Genomic DNA, 19,726 nt, shown 5'->3' on the forward strand with positions numbered 1-19,726 from the left:
TTGGAGCCCTGTAACTCTGGTTTGCAGAGATGTAGGGAACCCATCTTTGGAGCCCAAGTCTAACAATATGTCTTCTACCTGCATGAGACATTTCGTGAGATTCAGACGTTGCTAACGGCCATTGCTGCGATTTATGTACGTCAGACTCGCCACCATTGAAATTGCCCAAATAAACAGGTTTTGTGACCCTAGGCTATGACCTCTTCGGCCTAGGACTGCATTGAACGCGACCCACGCATTGTGCGCATTCTGGACAACACCAATTACTGGGTTTATACCCTTCTGGATCCACGGTACAAACACAATGTTCCAAAACTGCTTGAAGTAAAAGCCAGACAGGTCAAAATGGAAGAATACCAGCAGGCCCTTGTGGAGACTTTAGAGAGGAGATTGACATCCTCCCCCTCCTCTAGCCAGTTGTACGCCGACAGACTGACTTCCGCAAACCCAGGACGACCAGGAGGGCAGCAAACAACACAAGCCGCAGCTAGTGCCCAAAAGGGAATGGTATCGGCAGTGTCCTTGGAGTGGGAAAATTTTCTGACACCCATGCAGCAGCACACAGAACAGCAAGCGTGCAGATCCACCTCCAACACCGATCGCCTGGAGAAGATGGTCAAGGACTACATGTCAGATGGCGTAGCTGTGTTGAACAATCCATCTGCACCCTTCAACTATTGGGTATCGAAGCTAGACACCTGGCACAAACTGGCAATGTACGCAATAGAGGTGCTGGCTTGCCCGGCAGCCAGCGTTATGTCGGAACGCTGTTTCAGTGCTGCCGGAGGCATCGTCACAGATCGGCGGCGTATCCGCCTCTCCACAGAAAATGCAGACCGTCTGACTCAAATTAAAATGAATCAATCCTGGATTGGAAACTACTACGCAACACTCCCGGACCCCAACCAAGTAACATGAACAATTAACATCTGTGATGGGTTAGCGTTTCCGGTCCCTGTTTATTGAACCTCTCATCTGTATTACATTTATGACTGCATGGCGACAAAATGCAAATTGCTATCCGCACGCTTCTTGTCCTCATGCAAGGCCTGGGTTGTTGTGTCTCAAAGCGTGGCCTTCTCCTCCTGCGCCACCCTCCTCCTGTTCCATCACGTGTGCTGCTGCTGGGTTAGCGTTACCGGTCCCTTTTCCTGGAACCTCTTATATGTATTACATTTATGACTGCATGCCGACAAAAAGCATGTTACCTGTGCAAAGAAAACAGACATTTCCCGCATTTAAAAGACAGTTTTCCCTTTGAAACTTTAAAATCGATTTTCTCAAAAACTATAAGCTCTTTTTGCTAATTTTTTTTCCTCTTGTACCCACTCCCAAGGTGCACATACCCTGTAAATTTGGGGTATGTAGCATATAAGGAGGCTTTACAAAGCACGAAAGTTCGGGTCCCCATTGACTTCCATTATGTTCGGAGTTCGGCCATGTTCAGCCCGAACCCGAACATCTAGATGTTCGCCCAACACTACACGTGACCCGTTCGGCCAATCACAGCGCTAGCCGAACGTTCGGGTAACGTTCGGCCATGCGCTCTTAGTTCGGCCATATGGCCGAACAGTTTGGCCGAACACCATCAGGTGTTCGGCCGAACCCGAACATCACCCGAACAGGGTGATGTTCTGCAGAACCCGAACAGTGGCGAACACTGTTCGCCCAACACTAATTGGATCCATCAAAAAAGGGAAGAGCCCTGGACCTGATGGTCTCTCCGGGGCGTTCTTTAAACAATTCTCCAACTTGTTATCGCCAATGCTGCTACAAGCGTTCAATTCAATTGACGACTCTCACTTCTTCACGTCTCAAACTACTATGGCCCATATTACTGTCATTCCCAAACCGGAAAAAGACCCAAATTATTGTATAAATTATAGGCCCATTTTTCTAATTAATATTGACTTAAAACTTTTTGCCAAAATGTTAGCCGAAAGACTCAAACCTCTACTTCCCTCGATTATACATACCGACCAGGCGGGCTTTGTCTCGGGAAGAGAGGCCAGAGACAACACCCTGAAAACAGTCTCCCTGATACACTATGCTAGAAAATCCAACTCACCTCTTTGTGTTGTGTCTGTGGATGCCGAGAAGGCGTTCGACAGGGTCCACTGGCTGTTCTTGGACCTCTCCCTTAGGCAACTGGGCTTGGGTGAAGTCTTCATGAATAAACTAATGTCACTATACCATAATCCTAATGCCAGAATTCGAGTTAATGGGACCCTGTCGGACGCCTTCAAAATCACCAACAGCACCAGACAGGGATGCCCACTGTCCCCATTACTATACGTAATCTGTATGGAACACCTAGCAATAGCACTAAGGCAGAACCCTTCAATACAGGGGATAAAAATAGGTGAACACCATTTCAAACTTTCATTATTCGCAGACGATCTACTACTATATATTTCTAATCCACACATAGCATTCCCACATATCCTATCAGACCTAAATAAATTCGGAGATGTCAGCAATTTTAAAATTAACATTAGGAAAACTGAAGCACTTAATATCAATCTCCCTACAACTGTGATTAATTCCCTAAAAAATTCCTTCAATTTTAGATGGCAGCCCAGCCAAGTTAAATATTTAGGAATTACAATTCCCAATGATCCAAGTAAAATATTTCAACTCAACTATCCACCACTCTTCAGCAAAATCCAAAAAGAATTGGATAACTGGACTAATCTTAAGCTCACCTGGTCCAGCCGTATAAATATTATTAAAATGGACATCCTTCCTAAAATTCTCTATACACTACAAGCCATTCCCATTGGGTTAACCTGCTCCTTCCTCAAAAAACTACAGTCAATAATCTTAAACTTTATCTGGCAATGTAAAATGCACAGGACAAAATTCAAGCTCCTCACACGACCCAAATCAGAAGGCGGCATGGGTCTACCGGACATTAAAACATACTACTATGCTTCCCTCCTAACCCATGTTCTCAACTGGTTCCAAGATAGAAATAGCAAGCAATGGGTCATTCTGGAGTCAGTCACATCTAAACTAGATCCCAGAGCACTGCTCTGGACATCATCTGATCTGAAACCAGGACCTGTTGACACTGATTTCTGGGCCCAAATCGTCTTAAGAAAATGGGGTAATATTAGAGAACGTCTTAGACTATCCACTCTATACAGCCCACTGGCCCCGCTTCTCGACAACCCCAATCTGGCCATTGGGGTTCAGCGACCATCTATCCTGGGATAGGGCAGAGACTTCTGGCCTCAAGTGAGACATATTATCACCTCTAATAGGCTTCTACCAAAGGACAATATAGGTAATCCTCAAAAACCTCCTGCAGTAAATTGGCTGATGTGGTCCCAGCTTTCCTGGTTCTATAAATTCTTGACAGGTAAAACCAACATCCATAGAAACTTAACTCCATTCGAACGAATGTGTGCTACAACCTCTTCCTTAAATCATAAGGTCTCCCTAATCTACTCATTATTAGTATGCACCAACAGTGAAAAAGACCTTCTTAAGTTAACAGACACTTGGGATAGAGACTTAGGAAAGTTTCTGCCTGCAGAAGACTGGGAAAAAATCTTTGAATTAACACACAAATCCTCAGTATCACTGAATTATCAAGAGAGAAACTTCAAGATATTTGCCAGATGGTACCGTGTACCATCGCAGGTGTCTAAATTTAATCAAGACAGCTCAGACCAATGTTGGAGGTGTCTACAATCCACAGGAACTTATATTCACATTTGGTGGGAATGCCCTAAGATACAAGAATTCTGGGTGGGGGTGTTTGAGGTCCCCAAGCAACTGTACTGTGCATCTCTACCCTTAAAAGCTTCAACAGCTCTTTTAACTCTACTTCCTGGTAGAACTTCCAGTATCAAAAAATCAATAACTCCTATTCTACTTATCTCAGCGAGATTACTAATCGCCCGACACTGGAAATCAAGCTTAGTACCTACTATGGCAGAACTATTCAAAGAGGTGAACGCAGTTATGCGCTTGGAGGACCTCTTTACCCCGACCTCAGATAAGGCTGAATCTTTCGTTGCTAAATGGGCTATATGGTTTGATTTTAGAGACTCAGAGAAAGCTAGGGTAATTCTTCGCAGAGACCCTGCTCTCTCTACACCAAGCATTCCTTGAGATGGAATTTTATAAACAACACTAAAGGCTCTTCTCGGGGAATTAGACACACCTCCTACACCTCCTGTCCTCTTCCCCCTCCTCCCCCCCTCCCCATTCTCCCTTTTCTTTCTTTCCTTTCTCTTCTTTCCTTCCTATATATCTATATGTATATGTCCTATTATGTCCGCTTCACTTCTATATGTTCTTCAATATAACCATGTCTTGGTGTATACCAAATTTTATGCTACTTTAGGTACATACAAGATATGTATTCTCTACTCCTCTTATGGGTTGAGTGAATTACTACACCATTATCACCATCATCCTGACTCCTATGTCCAGAAATACTCGGAACAGACCAATACAGACAACCCAGTGCATAATTCTCTTGTAACAACCTACAATTGAACTCTACCAAATACTCTGGACTATCATAATTTATACAAATGTACCACAAGCCTAACTAAATGACATAGCTAATATTCGTTGTTATACACAGTATACTTGTGACAAGTTACTCTGTCTATCTATCTTTGTTTAATCTTTCAATAAAAATTTATTTGAGAAAAAAAAAAAATAAGATGTTCCACACTGTGGAAAATCTCAGAAGACGTGGTCGGAAGCCAGAAGTGACACCTGTTCTGGCCAGGAGGATCCTGAGAGAGGTGAAAAAGAATCCAAGGATCACCACCAAGGCCATCCTGGTGGATCTGGGCTCTGCTGGTGGCAATGTCTCAGGGCAGACAATCCAACGGACACTGTACACTGCTGGGTTCCATGGATGCCACTTCTCTAGATAAGGCACACTAAAGCTCACTTGCCCTTTGCAAATGCTTATCTGGACAAAGAAGAAGATTTCCGGTCTTCTGTGTTATGGTCAGATGAAACAAAAATTTAATTGTTTGGTCACAATGATGTTTCCTTCATTTGGCGTAAAAAAGGAGAAGCCTTCAACCCAAAGAACACCATCCCCACTGTCAAAAATGGTGGTGGGAACCTAATGCTTTGCGGGTGTTTTTCAGCCAATGAACCAGGGAACCTAATCACATTAAACGGCACCATGAAAAAAGGGGAATACGTGAGCATTCTCAATGACAACACCAGGCAATCTGCAGAGAAACTTGGCCTTGGGGACCAGTGGACATTTCAGCATAACAATGACCCAAAACAGCAAAAGTGGTGAAGAAATGGTTAGCAGACAACAACATTAATGTTTTGGAGCGGCCCAGTTAGAGTCCTGACTTTTTATTTTAAGTATTTATACAGCGCTGACATATTACACAGCGCTGTACAGAGTATATTGTATTGCCACTAACCTTCCCTCAGCGGAGCTCACAATCTAGTCCCTACCATAGTCATATGTCTATGTATGTATCATGTACTGCATGTATCATAGTCTAGGGCCAATTTAGGGGGAAGCCAATTAACTTATCTGTATGTTTTTGGAATGCGGGAGGAAACTGGAGGGCCCAGAGGAAACCCACACAGACACAGGGAGAACATACAAACTCCTTGCAGGTGTTGACCTGGCTGGGATTCGAACCAGGGACCCAGCATTGCAAGGCAAGAGCGCTAACCACTACGCCACCATGCTGCCCTGACTTGATTCCAATTGAGAATCTGTGGAGGGAGCTAAAGATCAGGGTGATGGCAAGAAGACCCTTCTACCTGAAAGATTTGGAGCTCAATGCTAAAGATGAATGGGCAAAATACAGGTGGAGACATGCAAGAAGCTGGTCTGCAATTATAGGAAGTGTTTGATTGATGTAATAGCCAATAAAGGCTTTTCTATTGATTATTGAGAAGGGTGTGAATAATTTTGGACTGGACACTTTTTGTTCAATTTTTTTTCCCACAATAATGCCTCTTGTACTTTGTCAAAACATTACTTGCTGGTTCAATAACAGTAACTTTAAGTCAAAATTTGCCAGGGGTATGAATAATTGTGGGCAGCACTGTATATATTGCATGAAAGTAGATGCCTTCACGCCTTTGAGTACAGATGCCTGCAATGGACATAAATGCATGGAAGCCGGCATTAGCACCCCAGTGGTCATCTCTACTGTCCAGTGAAGATTCTCAATGTCAGTAAAGAGCTCAGTTATGATCAATAGCATCCAGCATAGGGCAGAGCCTCACCTGCAGAGAAGCCATAATCGGTAATGCCTGGGAGCTCTGTCCATGGTGCTGACAAGCAGAGCCCTGTTCTTGCACACACCACATCCATTTTCAGATCCCACCAATCAGCAGAGGGTGTGAAGGCACAACAAAGTATCACAACACAAGACATTCCTGCAGCCACAGCCATTTCTGGCAGTTTTGGCCTCAAAGAAGCTGTAGAACTCCCTATGATCTGCAGAGAGCTGCGTTCTACGTATTCCCCGGTGAAACACATTTGGTGTCCAGGCCTCTGGACTTCCACATTGGACTATGGTTCTATCATTGGCTCTTTACCACATAGACCTTCACATGGACTTTATTTGGAAGTTTTCTATGGAAGATAGCTCCATACATACTCTTGGCTCTTCCTGTTCAGTGAGCCAGTACCTATTCAGTAAGGAGACCTTGGGCAAGACTCCCTTACATTGCTACTGAGTGTGCCCCTAGTGGCTGAAGCTCTCAAGCGCTTTGAGTCCATCAGGATAAAAGCATTAAAAAAATGTTCTGTGTCTTGTCTTGACTACCCATAACCAGATTTTGGCATAACACATCTAAAAACCCTTAGTGCCCAATCCAATTCACTTTTTCTCCTAGGAGACAAAATATAAAAAATATTGTCAGAATTATTCTATTTTCTTGTTTGCGCGCAAAAAACACTAGTGCGACCGGCTTTGTGAATCAAGCTCCATGATACCATGATGATACTTAGCATGTGATAATGATACTTCGCACGTGATAATGATACTCAGCCAGGGGCGCCTCTAGCCATTTTGTCACTCCAGGCGAGAAAACCTGTGGCATGCCTCACCCCACCCCTATGGCACCCCACCCCCATTAAAATAATCGTAATGCGGCAGCGTTTCACCAGGAATAAACAGTAATGCGGCAATGTTTCACCAGAGAATAATTGAAATGCGGCAGCGTTTCACCAGAAATTACACTTATTGCGGAAGCGTTTCACCAGAAAATACATGTAAGGAAGAAGGCACACAGGGAGGCATAGGAAGGCACAGGGGGACAAAAGGAGGCACGAGGGTCAGAAGAACTCACAAGGGAGGACAGAAGGAGGCACACAGGGGGACAGAATGAGGCACAATGGGGGACAAAAGGAGGCACAATGGGGGGCAGAATGAGACACAAAGGAGGACAGAAGGAGGTACACAGAGGGGCAGCGGGAGGTACAGGGGTACAGAAAAAGCCATGAGGGCCAGAAGGAGGCACAAAGAGGACAGAAGGAGGCGCAGGGCTATTGAAGGAGGCACACAGAGGGACAAAATGAGTCACAATGGGGGACAGAAGGTGGCACAATGGGGACAGATTGAGGCTCAAAGGGGGACAAAAGTAGGCACAGGAGGAAAGAAGGAGACACAGAGGGACTGAAGAAGGCACACAAAGGACAGAAGGAGGCACATTGGGGAACAGAAAAAAAGCTCAAAGGGAGGCAGAAGGAAGCACAGGGAGATAGTAGAAGGCATAAAGGGGGACAGAAGAAGGCACAAAAGGGGGACAGAAGACGGCAGAGGGGGGTGTAAGGAGGCACAGGGAGACAGAAGGAGGCAGAAAGAGCCACAGGGAGACAGAAGAAGGCACAAAGAGGCACAGAAGGAGGCACAGGGGCACAGAGGAAGGCGCAGGAGACAGAGGTGGCACACGGGGAGTCGGGGACTGAAGAGGCACATGGAGACAGAATGAGGCACAAAGGGAGACAGGCAGAGGCACTGGAGGACAGAAGGAGGCAGAGTGGGACTAAAGGAGGAACAGGGGGCAGAGATAGCGCAGGCGGGCCGAATTTGTACTCTTTATCGCCCTAGTCCACTGTCACCAGCCACCCCCCTCAGTATGGGTAGCGAGATGACCCCTCCCTCCTTCCCTCCAGTATAGGTAGCTTGATGACCCCCCAGTATAGGTAGCCAGATCACCCCTCCTCCCCCTTCCCTATAGTATATGTAGCCAGATGACTCCTCACCCTTTCCCTCCAGTATAGGTAGCCAGATGACTCCCTTAATCCCTCCTTTTCCCACCCCAAACTTTCAGTATAGGTAGCCAGCTCACCTTCACACCACAGCAGCCATCTGTGTCACGTCCTCTTCCTTGCTGTCTCTAATGCTGTCTAAGTCTATGGCCGCCAGCCACAATGTAAACGTGCACAGAGAGCATGGTGGCTGCTGCACAGGTACCATGGTCAGACGCTCGCCTGATCTCCCTGCATTGCAGCATTTGCAAGCTTGCAATTTGCAAGCTTGTGCCTCCTGTGGTGCCCTAGGTCACGGCCTAGGTGGCCTTGGCCTAAATCTGGCCTTGAGCACAGGGGGACAAATAAAGGCAAAGAGGCACAGGGGAACAGAATGAGGCAAAAAAGGGCACAGAAGGAGGCAGAGGTGGCATGGGGGGACTAAAGGAGGCACATGGAGACAGAAGAAGGCACAAAGGGAGACAGAAGGACAAACAGGGGATTAGACATGGGACAAGGGACTGAAGGCGGCACAAGAAAACAGAAGAAGGCACAAAAGAGACAGAAGGAGGCACAAAGGGGGAAAGAAGGATGCACAAGGCACAGAGGTGGCAGCTTCCTGCAACTTATGCTAAGCAGATGCAGCAGAAGCAAGTAATAGAACACCCATGGGGTGGAGCTTGGTCCAGGGTGGTGCTTAATTTGGAGGCGGGCTTAATCCAGCAACATGGCGCCCCCCAGGACCAATGGTACTCCAGGCAATGGCCTGTACTGCCTATGCCTAGAGGTGCCCCTGTACTTAGCACATGATATCACGTGCAAAGCGGCTTATCACTCTAAGGGCCATATGCAATTCATTTTTTCACCTGAGTTTTCTCCCAGGTGATATTTTCACAACTTGTAAATAAAATGCCCTTTACACCATCAGCCAGCAAACAAATACTCAAACTATTTTTGACAGTACTGTTTCACCTAATTTTTGGTACTTTTTTCATCGCAAAGTGCTAAAAAGTTATTTTAAATCGAAGATGAAAAATGATCTCCTACGAGAAAACTCAGGAGAAAAAGTGAATTGCATATGACCCAGAGTGTTAGCACGCTTTATCAGGGCCGGGCCGAGGCATAGGCTGGAGAGGCTCCAGCCTCAGGGCGCAGTGTAAGAGGGGGCGCACAATTTATTCAGCTGTCATTCCTAATTGTGAATGAAGCAGAAAGAAATAAGAAAAGGGGATACATGGCAGTGACTGCAGGCCAGTGAACTAGATATTAAGGTGTTGGGGAGGTTGGGGGCCCTGTGGCGCCTCTTAGTCTAATAGCAATCAGTGTGTGACGGCTGGGGAGACAGGGATGGAGGGGCGCACTTTGCTGTCTCAGCCTTGGGTGCTGGAGGACCTTGTCCCGGCTCTGCGCTTTATTGTATCAAGCTTCAAATGTGCAATCTAATGAATGAAGAGCCCCTACCTATATGTGATCTGTGCATCCTTTTTCTAGAAATGAAGGAAAGGGTGAAATTCAACTAGTGATCAACATCCCCTCATATTCTCCTAAGGTCCCATTTGTTTCCACAAGAAAATTACATTTTGCATGCATTTTTCCGTATGGAAATTTTCACTTTATTTTATGTAAATTTGTATGCAAATTTTAAAAAGTGTCTAGTGTAACTTGCAATCATTACATGGTAAATGGATGCATGGTGTGAAAATCTGCAGCAAACCGATTGAGGGCTGGGGCCCACTAGAGGGATTTTGGCAGCGTTTTTGGATCACCGACAATGGCCGGGGATTAAAAAAACACACGTTTTGCCAATGTATTTAAACGGTGGGGAACCCATAGTGCGATTGCGATTAGGGTTAATTGCAATTACAGGACAAGAGCCATTTTGCGCTCAATGCTTTGTATAGAAGTACTGTAAAAACGCTTTGAAAGGTGATTTTACAGCGATTTGGGAGCCGAGCATTTTGATTTTTAAATAAAGTTAACTATACTTACCGAGTGTCCTGATGTCCGGCTTCTGCCCTTAGCCCCGCCCCCTAGCAGAAGAGGTCACAAGAGCTTCTCTGATTGGTCCTAGAGAAGAACCTATGACCTCTTCCATTAGGAGGCGGGGCTATGGACGGAAGTTGGACATTGGATCACCTGGTACCGTATATACTCGCATACAAGCCGAATTTTTGACCCCCAAAAAGGGGGTCAAAAGTTGGGGGGTTGGCTTGTATGTGAGTCTTTTCTGGTGGTCCGTGGTCTTTTCCTGGTGGTCCGTGGTGATACAGATCGCCGCCACAGGGAGCCGCGCTCGTTCCTGCCCCCTGCATTGTCACAGCAGCAGCGCCGGGCTCGCTGCTGTGATCACTTCATACGCGCATGAGAGCGGGGGAGAGGAAGCACCGGGGAAGAGGAAGCCGCTGCCTAAACAGGTAATAGCAGCGGGGGGAGCGGGGAGCTATACTGGCCACTACCTACCTATACTGGGCACTACCTACCTATACTGGGCACTATACTAGCTATACTGGGCACTATACTAGCTATACTGGGGCACTACCTACCTATACTGGGCACTATACTAGCTATACTGGGCACTATTCTAGCTAAACTGGGCACTTTACTAGCTATACTGGGCACTATACTAGCTATACTGGGGCACTATACTAGCTATACTGGGCACTGTACTAGCTATACTGGGGCACTACCTACCTATACTGGGCACTATACTAGCTATACTGGGCACTATACTAGCTAAACTGGACACTTTACTAGCTATACTGGGCACTATACTAGCTATACTGGGACACTATACTAGCTATACTGGGGCACTTACTAGCTATACTGGGGCACCGTACTAGCTAAACTGGGGACTATACTAGCTATACTGGGGCACTATACTAGCTAAACTGGGCACTATACTAGCTATAATGGGGCACTATACTAGCTATACTGGGGCACTATACTACCTAGCACTATACTACCTATACTGGGCACTATACTAGCTATACTGGGGCACTACCTACCTATACTGGGCACTATACTAGCTATACTGGGCACTATACTAGCTATACTGGACACTACCTACCTATACTAGGCACTATACTGGCTATACTGGGCACTATACTGGCTATACTGGGCGCTATACTGGGCACTATACTAGCTAAACTGGGCACTATACTAGCTATACTGGGACACACTGGGGGGATCACGCGGCCTGCACCAATCCAGCATTTCCTACCCCCAGCTTATATGGGGGTCAATCATTTTTCCCTGGTTTTTCAGGTAAAAGTTGGGGGGTCGGCTTATATGCGAGTATATATGGTAAGTATAGTAAAGTTTATTTAAAAAGGAAAAAAAGAAAAGAAACTCTAATCGGAACCGCTGTACAGCTTACAGTACAGCACCTCAAATCAAATCAAATTGGCCTAAAACAAAATTCTTATTTATGCAATGACTCTCATATGAACCAGAAAAGTGTGAAAGGACACATTTGCATAAGTTTTTACAAAACTAAGTGATTTGCAGGCTGGAAGTCTATGTGATTTCACAACCCACACAATCATAAGACAAACATCCAGCAATGAGAAAAAGTACACCCTCTTTCAGTTTCGTGTATCAGGACAAACATCATCTGATCGCTACCAGGTGTTAGCATTAGGTAAACGCAACCTCAGGGGAACTGTGACAAATTATAGAGTGTAAAGAAATAAAAAGTGTAATTATTTATTTAACAAAGACCATGGCAGTATTTGAAAAATGAAAGTAAACCTGAGATGCTTTTTATACTCACGCGGGGCTTCCGCATTCACGGAGGGTCAGCGCATGCCAAATTACTAGGGCTGATTGTGGCCGAATGGAGGCACTCGGGAGGATGGCGAGAGATGCATTGGTGCTCATGGGGCTGGAGGAAGCCCCGGGTGAGTATAAAATCTTTTGATTTCGCCATCTGAGGTACCCTTTAAAGGAAAGGTTCAGGGAGGTGTTTAAAAAAATAAAAATACTAATCCACTTACCTGGGTCTTCCTCCAGCCCGTGGCAGGCAGGACGTGCCTTCGACGCCGCTCTGGAGGCTCCTGGTCTTCTCCGGTGGCTCACTCGACCTGGCCAGACCGGCTTCCAGGTCGGGCTCTTGTGCACTCCAACGTGCGTCTCACACGGTCACGCTGACTTCATCAGACATCCTCCAGGCTGTACTGCGCAGGTGCAGTAGTTCTGCGCCTGCGCAGTACAGTCCATAGAGACGCACGTTGGAGCGCAAGGAGAAGCCCGACCAGGAAGCCGGCCTGGCCAGGTCAGGTGAGCCACCGGAGAAGACCGGGAGCCTCCGGAGCGGAGTCGAGGGCACGTCCTGCCTGCCACAGGCTGGAGGAGGCCCCAGGTAAGTGGATTAGTATTTTAATTTTTTTAAACACCTCCCTGAACCTTCCCTTTAAAGTTCACCCTTGCAACTTTCATAGCAGTTAGGAGGAGAATCAGCAAAAAAGTGCTGTTGATCAAATGCAATTGCCTAAAATAAACCTGAGAAAATAAAAATAAAAAAATATACAGACTTAGGGCATCCTCCAGCTCCCTTCAGGCTAATCGGCCCCTTGCCGTCCTCCTCCTCCGCTGCATGAATCTTCTGCTAGATGCCCCTTTATCTCTGCAAATCGGGGTGTACTGTGGATGCACTCATTCACGATCCTGTCTCCAGGAGTGTCATGCACCTGAGCAGTACTACTGTGCTGGCGCAGAATGCTCCCGGCCATGGGTGACTAGAGATGGCCCAAACAGTTCGCTGGCGAACTGGAACCGGCGAACTTCCGGGGTTCGCGATCGCGGAGAACCGCAAACTTTTTCCGGAAGTTCGATTCACCCCCATAGTGCATCATTAGAGTCAACTTTGACCCTCTACATCACAGTCAGCAGGCACGCTGTAGCCAATCAGACTACACTCCCTCCTGGAGCCCCACCCCTCTTATAAAAGGCAGGCAGCGTCAGGCATTGGACTCACTCGTGTGCCTGCAGTAATTAGAGAAGGGAGAGCTGCTGCTGCAGAGAGAGCTATAGGAAAAGCTTAGTTAGGCTCTTGTAGGCTTGTTAGCTTGCTCCTTGCTGATTCCTATTGCTAAAAAAGCACCCTTCAACAGCTCTTTTGAGAGCTAATCTTGTTCTTGTAATCTATTTTTTTTTCTGTGTGTGTCCCACAGACACTTGTGTTGCATAGACAGCCTTAGTAGCTGCACATTTGTAATCCTAATCACTGCACCTGTTCACTGTTCAGTGCACCTACCTACCTATACCTGTTCACGGTACCTGTGTGTGACAGGTGCACATTTGTAATTCCAATCACTGCAGTGCATACCTGTAACCTGTTCTGTGCACCTACATGAGCGCAAGCAGTGTAATATACCATCAGTCATTGCACCTGTTCACGGTACCTGTGTGTGACAGCTACACATTTGTAATTCCAATCTCTGCAGTGCATACCTGTAACCTGTTCAGTGCACCTACGTGAGCGCAAGCAGTGTAATATACCACTAGTCATTGCACCTGTTCACGGTACCTGTGTGGGACAGCTGCACATTTGTAATACCAATCCCTGCATACCTGTTCACTGCTCCTGTGTGGCTGCACGCTGTTTAGTATACCAGTCCGTGCATACCTGTTAACTGCACCTGTGTGACAGCTGCACATTGTATTGTAATACCAGTCACAACTACCTTTCACTGCACCTGTTTTACTGCACATTGTATTAGTCAAGTCAGTGCATACCTTTCACTTCATCCCCCCGATATGGACAAAACAACAGGCAGAGGCAGACCCAGAGGCAGGCCACCCGGCAGGTCTGTTCGAGGTCGTGCTGACGTAATTCAGTATTTGGCCACAAGATGTCCTCACACATTTTTTCCTGTTATAAGTATGTGAACAGGAAGTAGTGTGTGAATTCATTGATGCCTGTGATCATTGACAGGGTTCCCATTTATGTATCTCCCCTCTAGCGATCGGCGACGGGAATGTGCACGGGAGCGAGTGGCGGCTGTCAGATTCCATAGACAATTACCTATGTCTCTGGCCAGGAAATAAAGCCCTGAAGGATGTAGATAATCTGTCTCAGATTAGAAAAGTGATTAAAATAACGTTTCAGCACTCTGCTATTGAAAAGGTGCTAAAAGTAGGTAAAAAAAAGTGCTGTCAAATTTATTTAAAGTATTCTCTTGCTTGCTGGTGGCTTAAAGGGAACCTAAGGCGAGAGAGATGTGAAGGTTGACGTATTTTCTTTTAAGCACTACCAGTTGCCTGGCTGTCTTGCTGATCCACTGCCTCTAATACTTTTAGGCATAGACCCTGAACAAGCATGCTACAGATCATGCGTTTCTGACAAAAATCTGACAAAATTAGCTGCATGCTTGTTTCAGGTGTGATTCAGACACTACTGACTAGAAAAATTAGCAAGACTGCCAGGCAATTGATATTGTTTGAAAGTAAATACATATGGCAACCTCCATATGTACTGTATCTCACCTGTTTTCTTTTAAAAGGAATTTTATTGCTAAAATTAAAAACATATGACCTAGGAGAAAAGGTAGGAGAAAAAGTGAATTGGATCAGGCCCTTTGTGTGGTAACCTCGAAACATAAAGGCATGAAGAGCGGTCGTGATAGTTAGGGGTACTATGTGAGGTAACATTTGTACATGGGTAGCGGCAGTGGTATATAAAGGGTGGGGAGGGATTCTTGGTTTATTTTGACATATATGGTCAGGGGTGGCGTTTAAGGGAGTCTGGTGCAAGACATATTGCCGTATGGAAAGCAAGAGTGGTATTAAAGGGACACTGTGAGGTAATATTTATAGCAACAAGAGAGCACAGTGGGCCGGCACTCAAGGCTCAAAGATGGTGGAAAGGATGACTGAGGCTGCTGTGTGCAGCTTGTCAGTGTGCTCAAAGCCAAAACAATTCAATGCAACAACGTCTTGTTGTTGTTGCACTGTCTTAGTGGAAATGCTCGGCACTACTGACAATTTATTGCTTCATTCACTTAACTTCACAAAGCATACATAAAGAGTCCATCTTGTGCATAGCACGCGGTATAAACAGCGATACTTATAGTGAGCAGCGTTAGTTAAAAACAAAAAGTTTTAAACCTAGAAAAGTAACAATTTTTTGGTATTTTTAAAATCGATTTTCTCAAAAACTACAACGTTTTTTTGAACTATTCTTTTTGTAACTTGTACCCACGTAATTTACGTGTAATTTTGTGCTGATTTTGACGGTTAAAGGGACTCCGAGCAGTGCAGAAACTATGGAAAGACGCACATCATTTTAAAGCTCTCTTTCTCCTCTTTCCAATGATATATAAACCACCACCCTACGCCTTTTAGTTTTTGCTATTTTCGCGATTGAAATTGCTGCGGCCGCGATTTCGATCGCGAAAATAGAGAAAACTAAAAGGCGTAGGGCAACGATTTAGGTGTCGTCAGAAAGAGGAGAAAGAGAGCTTTAAAATGATATCCATCAAGCCATAGTTATATTGTATTACACAGGACGACACTTTCCCCAGTGTCAGCAGCTCCATTCTGCTGAATGCAGCTGCTGACTTTGACAAAAAGTTGCCCTGTGTAATACAATATAACTATGGCTTGATGGATATCATTTTAAAGCTCTCTTTCTCCTCTTTCTGACGACACCTAAATCGTTGCCCTACGCCTTTTAGTTTTCTCTATTTTCGCGATCGAAATCGCGGCCGCGGCAATTTTAATCGCGAAAATAGCAAAAACTAAAAGGCGTAGGGTGGTGGTTTATATATCATTGGAAAGAGGAGAAAGAGAGCTTTAAAATGATGTGCGTCTTTCCATAGTTTCTGCACTGCTCGGAGTCCCTTTAACCGTCAAAATCAGCACAAAATTACACGTAAATTACGAATAGGAACAATTAACTACAAAATTTCTTACACTGTTCCCCTGAAGTTACGCATTACGATTACGATGTGTAATTGCATATTATGATGCGTAATTACGCATGGACGTAATATCTGCTCATCACTGGTCCTTTCTATTCTCAGTTGTTTCCCTTCATTTTAATCCTTTGCACTCGCACTCGTATGTCCTGCTATGCGGGACATTTTTTCAGCAGTGGTTTGTGGTGCATCAACCCCCCCCCCCCCCCCCCCGCAAACCTCAAACTCTCTTCCCATATTAGTCGGCATGTAAAACTACATGCCCACACAGTTGGTACCCCCCTGCCCCAAACCGGAAGTGCGCGCTCAGCGCTACAAGGAAGTGACGTATGCATTGAGATGTCACTGCATTTTCCTTGCAGATTTTTTGCAAATTTCTTTCCGATTCCATACCGATTCCTTACTGATTCCTTTTTGCAGATTCCTTTCTTCAGATTCCATGCAGATTCCTTGCAGATTTCATTGCAGATTTCTTGCAGATTGCTTGCAAAGTTGCATAGAGAGTCAATGGCATCCTATGCAATGGACGTGGCGGAGAGTGTAAATAGTGTAAATAGTAGCCAGCATTTCATTGCTCTAATTCCCAATCGAAATACCAAAGATTGCATCGTGTTGTAGGGACATGAAGACACCGGTAGCAGGCATAAAACCACCTATTATTGTGATACTTGCTCACGCAGGCCAGGATTACACCCAGGAAATTGTTTTAAAATGTACCATACCTTGGCTTTCTTCTCTGCTACCACCCAATAGAAGATGCCAAACTATCCAAATAAGGTATCAAATTAAACGTTATAATGTGTTCTTTAAATAAGATATACCATGTTACTATGTTATATTATATGTTAAAATGGGAGAGAGAGAGAGGGAGAGTGCATTTCTGTAAAAAAAAAACTCCGAGCAGAAACGACTCCCTTTAGGAAAAAAACTTAGAGTGGAAAGTGTCATTTGAAAATAAGAAATATATCAATTAAAATGATGGGAATAAAGTTTACAGTCAGTTAAACACATTTTTTTGATAGATAAAATACATCTATTTACACAGATCTGTACATGATATGAGTCGTGAAAGAGGGACACATGAGGAAGAAAGAGGGACAGAGGGATTGACCCTCCAAAAGGGACAGTCGGGAGCTATGTCTAAACTGTATACCTGCACAGACCCCACTCCTTAACCAGCTTTCCTCGCACGTTGCTATAACTATCTATCCCCGTACCTGCCGGTATCTCTACCTCCAGCCGTGCTGCTGTCTTCTCCTGGCACCACTGATATACCTCAGTTACCTCATCTGCCGCCCCTTCCCCTCACTGCATGCTGGGACATGTGGATGAGTCAAGGCTTCTTCCACTGACTGAAAGCACCCCTTCAGTGCTGGACTAGCGATCATCATAATGGGCTCATTACTATTATGCAAAATTTTGTGTACAATTTTGCAATTACTGTCACGTGTAATTACAATTTCAAATGAAATCGGGTTCACGTAATCATTTGTAATTTTGCATAATTAAATAATTTACATTGAAATGAATACCGCCCCCATACTTGCTATCGTCACCCAGCCCTGGTCAAACTCTTTTGAAATGCTGTAAACAAATATTCAGTACAATAGTTACATGGATAAACAAGAGCAATACATAGCATATGCAACTACGCAGCACATATTGTACTAAGTATATACAGTGGGGCTGTGGGTAATAGAGCCATATTAAGATACAGCAGGGTCCTGCCAATTCGAGCTTACTTTCAATTTGAGCTTACCCTCTAAGGCAGGGGTAGGGAACCTATGGCTCAGGAGCCGGATGTGGCTCTTTTAACGGCTACATCTGGCTCACAGTTAGGGATTTATTCACTAAGCTACACTGCTCAAGCAGCGCAGCTTAGTGGGACAGAGCAGCGCAAGTAAAAGTTTCAAAGTAGTGCACGCTACAGCAGTAGAATGCACTACTTACTCGCACTCCCCCCGAAAACTAATGGCTGATCCAATTGTCCCACTCTGGACCCTATCAGGTCCAGTGACTTTGTAGAACGAGATCCCTGCACTTTGATTGGCCCAATAGGCTGTCACTTAACAAGCAGCCTATTGGGCCATAGTTCGGGGATCTTGTCCTATAAAGTGAATCAACCCCCAAGACAACTAGCTAATTGTACAAGCTGTTAGTCGGTATTTCTCCTGTCTGGCTCTCGGGGAAATTGCTGATGTTGCTGAAACCCAAGAGAAGCTGAAGACGTGTGTGACACTTCTGCTGCCCAGAGGATCAACTGTATACACTTCAACATGGCAACAGGGACTGAGCCCTCTGTTGCGCTTGCGCACTGTCCCAGTTTGAAACATATTGTATGGCTCTCACGGAATTACATTTTAAATATGTGGCATTTATGGCTCTGCTCTAAGGTCTCTGTTCATGCTGCAATGTCTGTTATGCTGTATAGGGGGGGGGGGGGGGGGGGGCGTGGTGCGGGGAAGTCTGGCCTGTGTGATAAAGGGAGGAGTTAAGGGCACCAGAGCTTATGTGCCTATAGGCTCCTGAACTGTAAGTTTGACCCTGGATTCGCTGAACATGCACCTTCTGGGCTGGCACAAGCAGCACTGACTTGCGTGGTGTCCATTCTCAAGGGCATATGCTGGATACCCGAAGCATAAAATGCCCTTTCTTTCAGCAGGCCGGTGCTGAGTCTTCTTATCAGCTCAGTGTGCATATCTAGTAGTGGTGCCTTTACACCAGTGTTTCTCAACATTGTTAAAAGACACCTGAAGTGAGAGGGAGATGGAGGCTGCCATATTTATTTCCTACTAGCTGATTGCCCGGTGTTGCTCCGGGTATGTATTTGGCTGGTGTTGCTCCGCATACTTTTTCTAACTCTAACACACAATTACTCAATGACCAAGTTTGTGAGCTTTGCGGTCTTTGGTATCAATAATTTGCATTGAAATGAAAAAAATCTGATTGGCTGTTTGTAGCTCCATCCCCTTTTCTGAATTTGAACCCCAGTCACCCAATAACCAACTGTACCAGGTTTGAGGCCTTGTGCCATTAACAGTGCAAGAATGGCAGCAATTAAATATTCCCCTTGAAAGCAATAGGTGAAGCATGATTCACTTTTGTAGGCCTCCACCCACTTTTCTGAATATTAATCCCAGTCACCCAGTGACCTACTGTGCAAAGTTTAAGAACCCTGCCATTAACAGTGTAAGAATGGCTGCAGTTTACATTTTCCCAGTGAAATTTGTATTTGTCTCCACCCACTGATGACCCAGCGTTGCCCGGGTATGTATTTCACTGGTGTTGGCTCCGCCCACTTTCTAACCCTAACACACAAACACTCAATGACCAAGTTTGTGAGCTTTGGGGTCCTTGGCATCAATAATTTGTATATTCCAATAGAAATTAAACAAATCAGATTGGCTGTTTGTGGCTTCACCCCCTCTCCAGCATTTGAACCCCAGTCACCCAATGACCAACTGTAGCAGGTTTGAGGCCTCTGCTATTAACAGTGTAAAAATGGCAGCAATTTAAATATTCCACTTAAAAATCAACAGGTGAATTTTGATTGACTATTATAAGCTCCACCCACTTCCCTGAATATTAATCT

General features: G+C 45.3%; 1 protein-coding gene across 2 annotated transcripts in view; it reads right to left on the bottom strand.

The window, feature by feature from the left end:
- The window catches only part of LOC137531571 (farnesyl pyrophosphate synthase-like), a 58,223-nt gene extending 40,784 nt beyond the window's left edge, over positions 1 to 17,439 (bottom strand). The window contains exon 1 of one of the 2 annotated variants that reach the window (XM_068251494.1): positions 17,352 to 17,439. The gene's annotated coding sequence lies outside the window, so the exon portion shown is untranslated. The remainder of the gene's footprint in view (positions 1 to 17,351) is intronic. The other variant, XM_068251495.1, reaches the window with a different exon arrangement.
- Positions 17,440 to 19,726: the final 2,287 nt, after the last annotated feature.

Source organism: Hyperolius riggenbachi, chromosome 9 (genome assembly GCF_040937935.1).
Source record: "Hyperolius riggenbachi isolate aHypRig1 chromosome 9, aHypRig1.pri, whole genome shotgun sequence".
Classification (NCBI taxonomy): domain Eukaryota; kingdom Metazoa; phylum Chordata; class Amphibia; order Anura; family Hyperoliidae; genus Hyperolius; species Hyperolius riggenbachi.